Source organism: Silene latifolia, chromosome Y (assembly GCF_048544455.1).
Source record: "Silene latifolia isolate original U9 population chromosome Y, ASM4854445v1, whole genome shotgun sequence".
NCBI classification, from domain to species: domain Eukaryota; kingdom Viridiplantae; phylum Streptophyta; class Magnoliopsida; order Caryophyllales; family Caryophyllaceae; genus Silene; species Silene latifolia.
In genome coordinates, this window is record NC_133538.1 from 443,217,304 (window position 1) to 443,232,433 (window position 15,130).

A 15,130-nucleotide genomic window follows, 5' to 3' on the forward strand; every position below is an offset into this window, starting at 1 on the left:
CGATCCAGTATCTATAGTGGTTTCCCCGACTAGAGAGTAACTTAACTGATAAAACGAATACGTATTCGAGCATGGCCATGCATTTCGATTCTGACTCCTCGAGTGGCCCCGAGAAATATCGAGTACACGATAAAGGCCGAATATTTCCTTCAACTCGAAATCCTTCCGATCTAAGCACAAAGATGAAATGACCCGAAACAATCTACTTGGCCCCGTGTTACGGATGACCGTGAGAAAGAAACCAAAGTCACCCAAAATCTGCCTTAGTCTCAAGAGACAGTCGATAGTCAAAAGAATCGACTCTTAGGATCACCATGGAGGTCCTATCCACGACCGGGCACCGAATGTTGTAAAACATTTAGGACTCCACGTTGATGTCACTATTGTGTCCTACGAGATATCCGTATAAATCGCCTCTCGTGATTGGTCAACAACCTTGTTGACTTATGGCTCATTGAACCCACCATCAACCAACGTCACAAAATAATTACCTTGAGTTATCAGCTCACGTGGGTAAATAAGGACCATAAAATATAATGTTTGTTCAGTTCACTTTGTGGTGTTCAAAATTTGTCGTACAAATCCACATGAAAAAAAAAATATATATAAAATATCAAAACGATGATGTCGTATAGAGTACAAAAGAGGATGAATCTAATCCATAAAAGAGTACTACAACTTAGGAACACGTTTAATTCCCATGGAATTAACATGCCCTTCATGCTTATCTTGTCGTAATGGTTTAGTGAGAGGATCTGCTATGTTATCATCTGTAGCAATCTTTTCTATCACTACTTCCTTTTGCTCCACGTAATCTCGGATTAGATGAGCTTTCCGTTGTACATGTCTAGACTTGTTGCTAGACTTTGGCTCCTTAGCTTGGAAGATGGCACCTCTATTGTCGCAATAGATGGTGATCGGGTCATTCGAACTAGGCACTATAGATAGTCCATGTAAGAATTGACGCATCCATATCGCTTCCTTTGTAGCTTCGTACGCGGCATAGTACTCGGACTCGGTCGTAGAATCTCTTTAACAGTTTGTTTGGAACTCTTCCACCGATCGCAGCGCCATTAAGAGTAAAAACGAATCCAGACTGAGATTTAGAGTCATCCCGATCCGTTTGGAAGCTAGCATCTGCGTAACCGGTTGCGCATAGCTTTTGATCGCCTCCATAAGTCAATGCCCAATCTTTAGTCCTCCGTAGGTACTTAAGAATGTTCTTGACATCCATCCAATGTGATTCACCTGGATGCTGTTGGAATCGACTTGTCATACTCAATGCATATGCCACGTCCGGACGTGTGCATATCATGGCATACATGATTGATCCTATAGCCGAGGCATAAGGAATCCGTGTCATGCGCTCTTTCTCTTCCGGTGTCTCTGGTGACTGAGACTTGCTCAAATGCACCCCTGGAGCCATGGGAAGAAACCCCTTCTTGGAGTTAGTCATGCTGAATCTCTCTAGGACTTTGTCTATGTAAGACTCCCCGATCGAGAGATAACATCCGTCGTGATCTATCTCGATAGATACGGATGCCTAGAATTCTTTGTGCCTCTCCCAGATCTTTCATCTGGAAATGGTTTTTCAACCATACTTTCACCGAAGTTAAGAGAGGTATGTCATTCCCAATCAGGAGTATGTCATCGACATACAATATTAGGAAGACAATCTTGCTCCCACTCGACTTGATATAAAGAGATGGTTCCTCGACCGATCGAGTAAATCCATTTTCTTTAATCACTTGGTCGAAGCGATGATTCCAACTCCGAGATGCTTGCTTAAGTCCATAAATGGAACGCTTAAGCTTGCACACTTTCTTAGGATATTGTGGATCGATGAAACCTTCGGGTTGTACCATGTACAACTCTTCCTCCAAAAAGCCGTTTAAGAAGGCGGTTTTCACATCCATCTGCCAAATTTCGTAGTCATGAAAAGCGGCAATCGCTAAGATAATCCGAATGGAACGCAAAGATGACTACGGGTGCAAAAATTTCATCGTAGTGCAAACCTGGCACTTGGGTGAAACCTTTAGCAACTAGTCGTGCTTTATAGATATCTTGTTGACCTTCCACAGAATGCTTTATCTTGTAAAGCCATTTGCATTGAAGGGGACGAACCTTAGCAGGTAAGTCAACAAGATCCCATACGTTGTTCTCATACATAGAGTCCATCTCGGATTGCATGGCCTCAAGCCATAGCTTTGAGTCAGAACTAGTCATGGCACCTTTATAGGTTGCGGGTTCACTACTCGTTAAGAGTAGAACGTCATCTATGTCATGTTCTCGACCATACCAATGTATCATGCGGAGGAATAGAGACTCGCCCCGACCTCCTAGGTTCCTCAGGAATATTCACCGCAGCCGGGATTGAAGGAATTGGTTCCTCCAATGGTTGCTCGGTATTTGGTTCTGGAATCTCCGACAGGTCGAAGGTTCTATCACTCTTTGCATTCTCGAGGAATTCCTTCTCTAAGAATGTCGCACTAGCCGCAACAAAAACACGTTGTTCGGTTGGCGAATAGAAGTAATGACCAAGTGTTCCTTTAGGATAACCTATAAAGTATGTCTTGACCGATCGCGGGCCGAGCTTATCCTCGTGTCTCCACTTGACATAAGCCTCGCAGCCCCAAACCCGTATAAAGGACAAGTTAGGGACCGTTCCCTTCCATAGTTCATATGGAGTCTTGTCAACAGCTTTAGACGGACTTCGGTTAAGTATTAGAGCGGCTGACAAAAGAGCATAACCCCACAATGAGTCAGGCAACACGGTGTGACTCATCATGGATCGAACCATATCAAGTAGTGTTCGATTTCTCCGTTCGGACACACCATTCAATTGAGGTGTTCCAGGTGGAGTTAACTCGTAGGGCAATCCCACAAATTTTTAGGTGTTGATCAAACTCGTGAGAAAGATACTCGCCACCACGATCTGAACGTAGTGTTTTAATCTTTCTACCCAATAGGTTCTGTACCCTATTCTGGTATTCCTTGAATTTCTCAAAGGATTCACTTTTGTGTTTCATTAAGTAGACATAGCCATATCTACTTAAATCGTCCGTGAAAGTGATGAAATACCTATAGCCTTCTCGTGCGGTGATTGACATATGACCACATACATCCGTGTGTATGAGTCCCAATAGGTCAGCAGTGTGCATTCCAACACCTTTGAAGGAAATCCGAGTCATCTTACCGATGAGACATGATTCACACATGCCAAATGATTGAAAATCAAAGGCCGAGATAGCTCCATTCTTGATGAGCTGTTTTACGCGTTTCTCATTAATGTGTCCCATACGGCAGTGCCATAGATACGTTTGATCTTTGTCACCAACCTTTAACCTTTTATTCATTACGTGTAATATTTCGGTGGTCTGATCTAAAACATAAATTCCGTTCATGGAGACTGCCTTGCCATAAATCATATCGTGTAAAGAGAAAATGCAAGTATTACTCTCTATTACAAATGAAAAACCAAGTTTGTCAAGTGCAGAAACTGAAATAATGTTTTTCGAAAGACTGGGTACATAATAACAGTCATATAATAACAACTCAAATCCGCTAGGAAGCTGGATCACATATGTCCCCTTTGAGACGGCAGCCACTCTTGCTCCATTCCCAACACGCAGGTCCACCTCACCCTTTACGAGGGGTTCGATGTTTCGGAGCCCCTGCACATGATTACACAGATGAGAACCACAACCAGTATCTAGTACCCAAGTTCCGTAACTTGCGTGGTTAATCTCAATCATATGAATAAAAGTAGAAGAGAGAGAAGACATACCAACAGGTTTAACGCGACCCGCTTTTATGTCCTCATGATAAACAGACATGTACGCCTCCAATGCCCATCTTGTGGCAGTGATGGCATTCCATGTTTTCGGTTTTGCTCTTTGTCGCGCCTGATGAGGTGCTCGACTCACCAGGCCCACTCTTACCTGAACCCGACTTCTTAAACTTCGGTTTGCCTACTGCTAGGCCTGGCTGAACCTTGCCCTTACCCTTGCCCTTGTTTGACACAACGAGAACATCTTATTTCATGCTCCCACTGAACTTCATGTCCTTCTCGGTCTGTACGAGAAGGGAGTGCAGTTCGTGGGGACTTTTCTTCAAATCATTCATATAGTAATTCGATCTAAATTGCGAAAAACCATCGTGGAGTGAGTGAAGCATGCGGTCAATAAAAATGTTCTCGCTGATCTTACAATCAAGCGTCTCCAGCTTCTCGACATTCTCAATCATGCTGAGAATGTGTGGGCTAACTGGTTGGCCCTTCTGGAGTCTCGCATCAAAGAAGCGAGTGGTATGCTCATAGGTCACGATTCTCGGTGCTTTCGAGAATTCCTTGGTGAGCGTGGTGAAAATCTTGTTTGCACCTTGGGTAATATCCGTATAAAACCCATTAAATTTAAGGATTATAACGTAAATTTAATATGTAAAACATGGTCATAAACGAAAACAACAATGAAACGATAAAGATTAAGTAATAACCTCCGGTCCTAGTGCAATTCGGCAATGAGAGATCAAAGTAGATCTCCTCCTAAATGATGCACCCAAGATTGTCCAAGAAATGCCCTTGTGCTAGAATGAATCCTCTAATTGCCTTGCAATATTGAGAGGATTGTTTTGTGAGTTTTCGTTGGATGAGAGATCCGAATTTTGAGAGGCAATTTTCTCAAAACCCTAATTTGTTTTTGCAAATCACAATTAGGTTACAAGTGAGGAGAGGGTCTCCTTTTTGTTTCCTCTCATTCGGCCGGCCATGGGCTACCTAGGGAAGTGGGCTTCCACTTCCTTTTAGTTTTAGCTCATGGTCTGGTTCGCAAATCGCTAAAATGTATATGACGCGGTTTTGTTATAAATCGTCATCGGTTATCGGTTATTAAAGCATCAACTAACAATACGGATTAGTTGAAACATTAATACATGTCCGACAAAGACGATATTGTATAATTATGTTCAATATACATTTAATTAAATATAAATCGCTTATATTCAATTTACGAATTAACTGCTTAATTCGCCTTAGCCATTATTATTTAATCCGTATTAAATAAAATATCTCAACATCACATTTTGACTAATTATTAGTCAAATAACTCAGACTAACTGGTTAGTCAAATTTGGCATCTACATGACTGTATTTTCATACCGTCACATCTCTCAAACGTATCCTATAGGTGTGACTTTTAGGGACCAGTTGATCACCGCCATCTGTATGACAATAACGTCAAACTTATCTAGCAAGCCAACCGTTATTGATAAACGTGGACCAACTGATTATGATACAAAATTATACCCTTTGATCCTTTTAGAGATTTATAAGTCCTTGCACTAACTGTAAAGGACACCAGCCCCAACAGTGCTTAGCAGATAGATACTTAGCCTCCCTGTGGAGATCAACCCTACTTACCGCTAGCTTCTTTTAGTTGTACTTACGTATTTATTTAAGGTACCTAACGACGGTATCAAATTTTGGCGCCGTTGCCGGGGAGGCAATTAGCCTATTTGTCTGTTTTTGTTTCGTTTGTCTCTCTCAGTCTCAGAGAATTTTTATATCCTTGAGACAGTTCTTATTTATTTTCTCCAGTGTTGTTTATGCCCAGGTCTAACAGGTCAGAGTTAAGCCTTGAGTACTTTTGAACCCGAGCTAAAACACTTTTTATTTCCAGAAGACCCGTCTTGTGAAGAAGATAAATCTATTTATGTCGTTAGTTCAGTGAGAATGCCTAATATCGCGAGTCACTCTGAGCCCACAGCTGCCTCAATCCCTAAAGGTTTCAAACTTGCGACCTAGGATGGGAACACGTTTGATATTCGGCCGTCTTACATCAATTTGGTCGAAAGAAATCTGTACCGGGGCGTAGCGGGTGAAGATACGCGGAAACATATGGAAGTTTTCACAGACTATTACTCCACCATTCCCGCTAGTAAGGGAGTGACCCTGGACAAGATTAAGGAGGTCCTATTTCCTTTCTCTTTGATTGAAGGAGCCCGTGAATGGCTCATAGATCTTTATAGAACCGCGGCTGGGATCACCAATTGGGAGACCCTAGCCCTTGCCTTCTATAAAAGGTATTTTCCTCCACAACGAACTAATCAGCTGAGAGGAAAAATTACAAGTTTCACGGAAGCACCGGATGAGAACTTCTATGAAGCTTGGTGCCGGTTTAAGAAGTTGGTGCGGTCTCTTCCTCATCGTTTTGATCAGTGGTTCTTGTGCAACCAGTTCTATAATGGGTTGTATGACGACCACCGTGATATTTTAGACGCCTCATCAAATGGGCGATTTCAGAAGAATAATGATGACAAGGGATGGGGAATCATTGAGGAGATGGCTACCCATTGTGCTGAGTATGGGAACCTGAGAGATGGTATTCGGACAGTTAATTCTTTTGATAATGCAGTTGTGGCTCAGCTTGCAGCCATGAATGCCCATTTCGGTAAGTTGGAGTTGCAGAATGCTGGTGATCAACAGACGGTTCACTTGTTGACTAGACAAGAAATCGTTTCATGTGAGAGGTGCGGTAGTAATGACGGTCACACTGCTGTTGACTGTCTAACTGAAAAGGAGCAAGTTCTTGCCTTTCAGCAATACAGGAAAGGAGGTTCCTATTATAACAATCAGAGTGGAGTCCATCCTAATTTGAGATGGACTAGTCAGAATGTGCTGAACCCTTCACCTCCATAGCAGCAGCAACCATATGTTCCTCCTCATAAACCACAACAAGGCTTTCAAAAGCCTCCATATTTTCCACCGCCGAATCAAGGAGCTTCCTCTAGTGGTGTAAGTGAGATGGCTGAGTTGAAGTCAATGATACAATCGTTGACTGTCCAATTACAAAAGAGTGAACAACAAAAAGATGCGGCGATCAAGTCACTCGAGTCTCAGATAGCTCAACTTGCCATTAACCAATCTTCAAGGAAGCCGGGTCATTTAACGTCTCAACCCGATAAGAACCAACATGAGACGATTAATCTGATAAATTTGCAAAGTGGTCTTTCCTATGAAGGACCCAAAATGTCAACTGATGAGCACATATCAGACCCGAGACCTGTTGTTTCTGAGAGTGAACAGTCGTCAATGGACGAATCTATGCTAAACCAGAGGAAAATCCTCGATCGACTCATTTCTGGAGATCGATCGAGAGGAAATGCTGGAAATATTACTCGATCGAGGGAAGCTGATGTTCGATCGAGTAAGGCTGATTATGAAGAATTCGATCGAGTAGAGGATAGTCCTCGATCGAAGGAAATTGCTAAGGAAACAGATCGATCGAGTGAATTCATATCTCGATCGAGTCATGCTGAAAAAGAGGACTTCGATCGAGTTGTTGATTGTGATCAATCGAATGATATTGCTATTGAAAGACCTCGATCGAGAGGAAAAAGGGGTCGATCAGCAAGAAAGATGACGAGCCTGTTGAGACGCTGGCAGAAAGAAACAAAGGGTTGGAAATTCCTATCACGGTTCCCTTGCTGAGGCGATTGCATAACAAGAAGGCCGAACAACAGTTCGGGAAATTTGTTGATATCCTGAAGAGCCTTCATGTCAACGTTCCTTTCGCTGAACTTCTTACCCAGGTACCCTCTTACATGAAATTTATGAAAGAAATATTAACGGGTAAGAGACATATTAGTGATCATGAAATTGTAGCTTTGACTGAAATACGGTCCGCCTTAGTTCAGAATAAGACACCACCCAAACAATCAGACCCGGGTAGCTTTTCGATTCCATGCCATATAGGGACCCACTTAATTGACAATGCGCTATGCGACTTAGGTGCTAGCGTAAGTGTCTTACCACTGTCTGTCGCTAAGAGACTGGGTTTGACCAAATTTAACTGCACCAATATGACTGTTCAGATGGCCGACCATAGTATATCACGGCCCTTAGGTGTCTTAGATGATATACCTATGAAAATAGGGAGATTCTTTATTCCCGTTGATTTTGTGGTCTTAGACATACCCGAAGACTCTTATACTCCTATTACTTTAGGACGACCATTCCTATTTACTGTTCACGCGGTAATTGATGTCGGGGGGAAGACCCTTACTTTCCAGGTAGGTGACGAGGAGCCGACTTTTTATCAATCCAAAGCTCGTAAGGCCCCTATGCAAGTTCAACCTTGCAATGCCCTACCCTCTATAGACCCAGACTTAGACTCTCCAGCTGAAAATATTGAGTATTCTGCTACTATAGTGACACCTTCGCCTCAGACTGAGAGCAGAAAGGAGGACCATTCTGTTGTTTTCCTTGCTGCAGGTACACACAGAGTGGATATTGGAGATGCTATCGGTCATGGTGCAGTGAAAGTCAAGTTAAGTGATGGGAATGCTGCAAATGATAATGCCACTGTCAGTAAGAAAGCCAGAGGAAAGAAGAAAGTGAAGGCGTACGTGGACGCAAATTATTCTTCTTCTATCAGTTCAAGTTCAAGATCATGGCAATCCAAGAGGACGGTCCGCGATGCTGAAGGGACCTCCTCCAGTCAGAAGCCCTCTTATGGGCTACTACAGTGTTTTGGAAGATGAGCGGGGAATGCCCCGTTGTAAAACTTTGTAATTTGAATTTCAGTTAGACATTTTAATTGTGTTTTAGACTGTTAGACAATAGCCTAGTTAGTTTTAGCATAAAGCCGAATATAGACTGCGTATTTTGTGAATTTGGTATTTACGGGAAGCATTTCTACGTGTTTTCATGCAGGTTTGGGGATGATTTATTGCATTAGGATGCGTGCTAAAGGAAAACAACTCGATCGAGTACTTTTTGTACTCGATCGAGAGGAATGCCCAAGTAAAATGTTCGATCGAACAGTTTAAAGCTCTCGATCGAATTGATCAAAAAGAAGAGTTCTCGATCGAGATGAATTTTACTCGATTGAGAAGAATGCAGGTAGAAGGTCTCGATCGAGTGGTTTCAAATCACTCGATCGAGTGACTATGCTCTACTTACATGCAGGGAGTATTCTTTTCCTCTTCTATTTTCATTCTATTTCTTCTTCTCCCTTTATTTTTGCAATAAAACCTCCTAAAAAACCCCCAAATCTCTATTTTTTCTCCCCTTTTGCCAAAATCACCACCCACATTACATTCTTTGCTTGTATTTCGAAAAAGGCTCTCACCCTTCATCTTCAAATTCGTCTTGTTGGCGGTTAAATTGGAGAATTAGGGTTTGCTTGAGTCGGGTCAAAATCCGATTAATTCTTGCGTTTTTGTCAATTTCTTTGCTTCTTCTTGTGGGTATTTGACAAGTAAGTTCCTTCCCCTTTGTTTCTTGTTGATTAATTGCTTATTTTTGACCTGATTTAGGGCATTAGGTTTCGAAATTTTCGAAAATTTGGGGGAAATCGTTTGGTAATTGATTTATCGACTGATTAATGTACTTATTTGATTGTTAGGATGGATACTAACACTATGCCCTCCACTAGTTCTATTGTTATCCATCCTGTTCTGAGACGATGGTCTATGCTGCTCCCACCGTCACTAGCCCTGCTGTTGTTGTTTCTTCTACTGTTTCTGCTGCCACCACCGCATCCACTGTCCCTTTCTCGGTGACGACCCCTGCTGCCTGATCACCGTCTGTCACTGCAGCTCCCTCTTTTGCGCTTGTTCCCAATCGGTCGGTCACATGTCGAACCCCTGGCCAGCCTACTGCTGCTGGACGAGGGCGGGGTCGAGGACGAGGAGCCCCTACTGCTGGACGCGCTGCTGCCACGACCCTGGCAGACGATTCCTTGAACCCGCTTTCAGACTTTCCTGAGGTACGTTTCGTGAATTCTATACATCGAAAACGTTTTAAAAATTTAATGCGTTGTGACATAGCTTCTACTAAGTTTTTATGTAAGACCACACTTGAGAGACTGGGGATTTACAAGCCCATTGCTGAGTTATTGAACGGGACGGGGATGACCGGGTTGACCACATTACATGCACTGACCTACGAGCAGCTGACCCTGGAGTTTTTCAGCTCCTTTACCTTTTCAGCTGGTGCATATGACACTGACCCAGAGAGCTCTTGTGTCTCCTTTAGACTGTTTAACCGGACCACTTCTTGGACCTTAGCTGAGTTTGGGAGGCGGTTAGGTTTGTCTTCTCACGGCCATCAGGACCCTTCTCGGAAGGTCCTGCGCTTACTTTGGCCTACCTTGGCACAGACTCCCTTTGAGCAGCGTAGGCTGGCTCACATTCACCTTCCCCCGGCCCTACTTTTTGCGTCTCCTTGGCGGGACGATTTTTGGCCGTAAAGAGCCTAACAACATTAACAATGTTGAGTTGTCGATTTTAGGGGGCTATTTAAACATTGATAGCGCTGGCCCCTTTGTTTTTAACATTGCTTACTTGACAGCTCAGCATTTTAATGCTATCGGGCAGAAGACGATGGGCACGATTACCTGTGGAGGCATAGCCTCCTACCTCGCCTGTTCTCTCTTCCCTGACTTCCCCCGTGGTCTGCCGCACTTAGATAAGTAAGCGGATTTCGATATTAGCGCCCTTCAAGTGATGTTTTGGTTAGCTAAGGATGAGCGGACTTGGAAGATCTGTGGTTCTGAGTCTGTAACCTTACCGTTTCCCGACCTACCCCGTATTACACCTTTGACCACTGTGATGGGTAGGTTGCCTCCACCCCTTCCTTCATACCACCTTACACTCGCTCCTCCCACTACTTTCGCTCCTAAGAAGCGGAAGAGGCCTGAGACTGGAGAGGGGTCTACACCGACTACGGCTGGGCAGTCTTCCACGCCCACGCCTACACCGACCCCTATCCCTACTCCTTCTATTACACAGCTGGTTCTGCCGGCTAACTTTGTTCCTCCTCCACCCTTTGAGGCACCCAAGGTCATGGACCAAGGGCATCGTGATGCTTTGCTCCTTGACATGTGCAGGAGACAGGCTCGTATGGAGCATGACCAGACACTTGCCTTGTTTCCTCAATACGAGTATCACGTGAAGAGGGGACGTCCCATTCCAGATGGCTGGCCATACCCTTCTTTCTACCGATACCCGGCGGAGGGGTACCCGCAGCCAGAGAGCGAGGCGGACACAGCTGAGCAGGAGGAGAGAGTTCGAGCTGAGGAGGGTAGGAAACGGGGGCAGGAGAGGGATCCTGACTACATGGTGGTAGAGGAGGAGGAGGAGGAGGTTGTTGACGAGTAGCTGCTGGTCTACTCACTTCCCCAGTTTTCTGGCTGGTTTGGGGAAGTTCGTTATTTTTTATGTATTTATGCTCTTTCTTTTTATTTTCATCTCCTTATTTATTTATTGTACTCATTCATTTATTGGTTGTTTTATCCCGTTCCCTTATATATACTGCTGGTGTATGCTGGAGGACAACAAGGGCGTTGTCCGTTTTGGTTTGGGGAGGGTATTGCATCCTTTGAGTCTGCATTTGCATTTGTTTTGCATTCACGTTTACTTTTCTTCTAGCATTTGTATTTTATTTCAAAAAATAATAAAAATCACAAAAAATAGAAAATTTCGAAAAAAATAAAAAACTTTCACGTTTCATTTTGCATATAGGTTGAGTCGGAACGGTAGATTTCCGTGATGATTTTGCACTTTAACTTTTCATTTCACTTAAGCCTTGCATCTAATTGGTAGTTATTAGCTTAGTCATGAGCATAATCTACGAGTTGATGTCAAAAATACAGCTGATCAAATAGACTTGACCTGATAAAATTGGCAAACTACTTTATAATTTCTATGTTATTAGAGTCGTATAACTGGTGTCATTCATGACTAGTTCATGTAGGAATTAGAGAGTAGTAGTACTCCTTGCATAACATGTTCATCAATTTGCACTTTTATGAAATTCGATTGCTTTTTGCTTGCATACATTCGGGTTTGTGGTCGATGTCACATGCAGGGAGTGTGGGAAATAATCTGTATACTTCCCTTTAATATGAAGGATTATAACGATATAATAAAGATGATCTAAGGTCATAAAATAAAATACATAAACATAAGTAAAAGGATTTAGAATTAACCTCGGGTCCTAGCAAAATTGGCCTAAGAACAATATCAAAATTGATATTCGCCTATTAGTTGCACCCAAGACGATCTGAGATATACCCTTTGATTATGCTAGAAATCAATCTAAAATTTTCTGTAAAATATTATTGTCTTTGTGTTTTGCGATGAGAAAGAGGAGGCACGGTCAGAAAAAGAATTCGGTTAGAAATAATTCTCCACCTTTCTTTTTATATAGACCGAAATCCGAAATCAATTAGGAAAAGGGAAACCTCCCTAATTTCGGCCAATGTGATCCGAAAATAAGGAATTAAATTTCCTTATTTTTGGTCTTTCCAAAAGTATATAAAGTGTGTTAAATTGTCGTCTAGTGAGGATCGAACCCATGACCTCTTGGCTTGTGTACCCTCACTATTACCACTATGACACATTCAACTTCTTGATATTAAATACAACTGCTTATATTTAACTACGAATTAACAGATTAATTCTTTCAAACTAACCTTATATATATTTAATTAAATATAACTTATTATATTTAATTTACGAATTGACAGTTAATTCGTCTCAACTTAATATTATTTAATTTTCATTAAATAATTATCTCATCAACACATTGACTAACTTTTTAGTCATTTTGGGCATCAATGTAATTATATTTCTATAACAACATTTCTCAAATACGTCCTATAGGTGTGACCTTTAGGGACCAGTTGATCACCGCCATCTGTATGATAATAACGTCAAACTTTCTAGCAAGCCAACCGTTATTAGGTAAACGTTAATCAACTGATTAAATATACGAAGTATACCCTTGTGAACCTGTAAGAGATTTACAAATGTTATCACACTAATTTGTGGAGGACACCAGCTCCAACAAACTCCCACTTGTCCTCACAAGTGTATGTGCGATAACCGATTCTCATATCCTTTAAAATTTCTCCCACTCAATGTAAAACAATTTGCAAATCCGAATTCACAAAGTTCGTATTTTACAAGCGATCAGTATCAAGAGTGGTTTTCCCGACTAGAGAGTAACTTAACTGATAAACGAATCAACATTCGAGCATGGCCATGCATTTCAGTTACAACTCCTCGAGTGGCCCTGAGAAATAACTATACCTGATAAGGGATGGATATTTTCACCAACTCAAATCTTGCAGATGTAAGCACAGTATGAAATGATCCAGAAAAAATCTACTTAGCCCCAGTTACGGTAGACTGTGAGAAAGAAACCAAAGTCACCCAAAAACTGCCTTAATCTCAAGAGACAGTTGATAGTCAAAAGAATCGACTCTAGGTACACAATAGATGTCCTATCCACGACCTGGCACCGAATGTTATAAAACAATTAGGACTCCATTACGTTGTCACAAATAAAATTGTCCTACGAAGTATCGTCATAATCTCGTATCTGTGATCGATTAGTCAACCGTTTAACTTATGGCTCGTTGAAACCACCATCAATCGACTGCACAATATAATAGCCGGAGTTATCAGCTCACATTGGTGATTACGGACCAAAATAAATATAATGTAATTCAGTTCACTTTGTGGCGTTCAATGTTGTCAGTACAATCCACATGAAAAACAAAATATTATATATAATACGATGAAGTTGTAAATAATATATGAAAAAGATAATGTATCAAATCCATAATCAAGTACTACAACTTAGGAACATGTTTAATTCCCATGGAATTAACATGCCCTACATGCTTATCATAATTCAACGGTTTGGTGAGAGGATCTGCGATGTTATCATCCGTCGCAATCTTGTCAATCAGTATCTCTTCTTGCTCCATGTAATCACGGATCAGGTGAGCCTTCCGAAGTACATGTCTAGATTTGTTGCTAGACTTTGGCTCCTTAGCCTGGAAGATGGCACCTCTATTGTCACAATAGATGGTGATCTGGTCATTCGAACTAGGAACTACCGAAAGCTCTTGTAAGAATTGACGCATCCATATCGCTTCTTTTGCTGCCTCCGAAGCGGCATAGTACTCGGATTCAGTAGTAGAATCTGCTACAACACTCTGTTTGGAACTCCTCCAGCTGACCGCAGCACCATTAAGAGTGAAGACGAACCCGGACTGAGATTTTGAATCATCTCGATCCGTTTGGAAGCTAGCATCTGCGTAACCGGTTGCGCATAGCTTAGTATCGCCTCCATAAGTCAATACCCAATCCTTAGTCCTCCGTAGGTACTTGAGGATATTTTTTACTGTTATCCAGTGTGTTTCACCTGGAATCTTTTGGAACCGACTCGTCATACTCAATGCATATGCCACGTCTGGACGTGTGCATATCATGGCATACACGATCGATCCTATTGTAGAAGCATAAGGAACACGACTCATGCGCTCAATACCTTCAGGCGTCGTGGGTGATCGAGACTTGCTCAACCGCATCCCGCCGTCATAGGAAGGTTCCCCTTCTTGGAGTTGGTCATGCTTTGAACCTCTCAAGAACCTTATCTAGATAAGACTCCTGACTAAGTGATAACGTCCGTCGTGATCTATCTCGGTAGATACGGATTCCCAAAATACGCTGTGCCTCACCCAGATCTTTCATCTGGAAATGGTTCTTCAACCATTCTTTAACCGAAGAAAGGAGAGGAATGTCATTCCCAATCAAGAGTATGTCATCGACATACAATATCAAGAATACAATCTTGCTCCCACTCGACTTGATATATAAGCATGGTTCTTCGACCGATCGAGTGAAACCATACTCTTTTATCACTTGGTCGAAACGATGATTCCAACTCCGAGAAGCTTGCTTAAGTCCATAAATGGAACGCTTAAGCTTGCATACTTTCTTAGGATGTTTAGGATCTATGAAACCTTCGGGTTGCACCATGTACAACTCTTCCTCCAAATAACCGTTTAAGAAGGCGGTTTTCACATCCATTTGCCAAATCTCATAATCATGAAATGCGGCAATCGCTAAGATTATCCGAATGGAACGTAGCATGACTACATGTGCAAAAATCTCATCATAATGCAATCCTTGCACTTGAGTGAAACCTTTTGCCACAAGTCGTGCCTTATAGATATCTGGTTGCGCGTCTACAGAACGCTTTATTTTGTAAAGCCATTTGCACTGTAGAGGTTTTACCTTATTAGGCAAATCAACTAGATCCCATACGTTATTC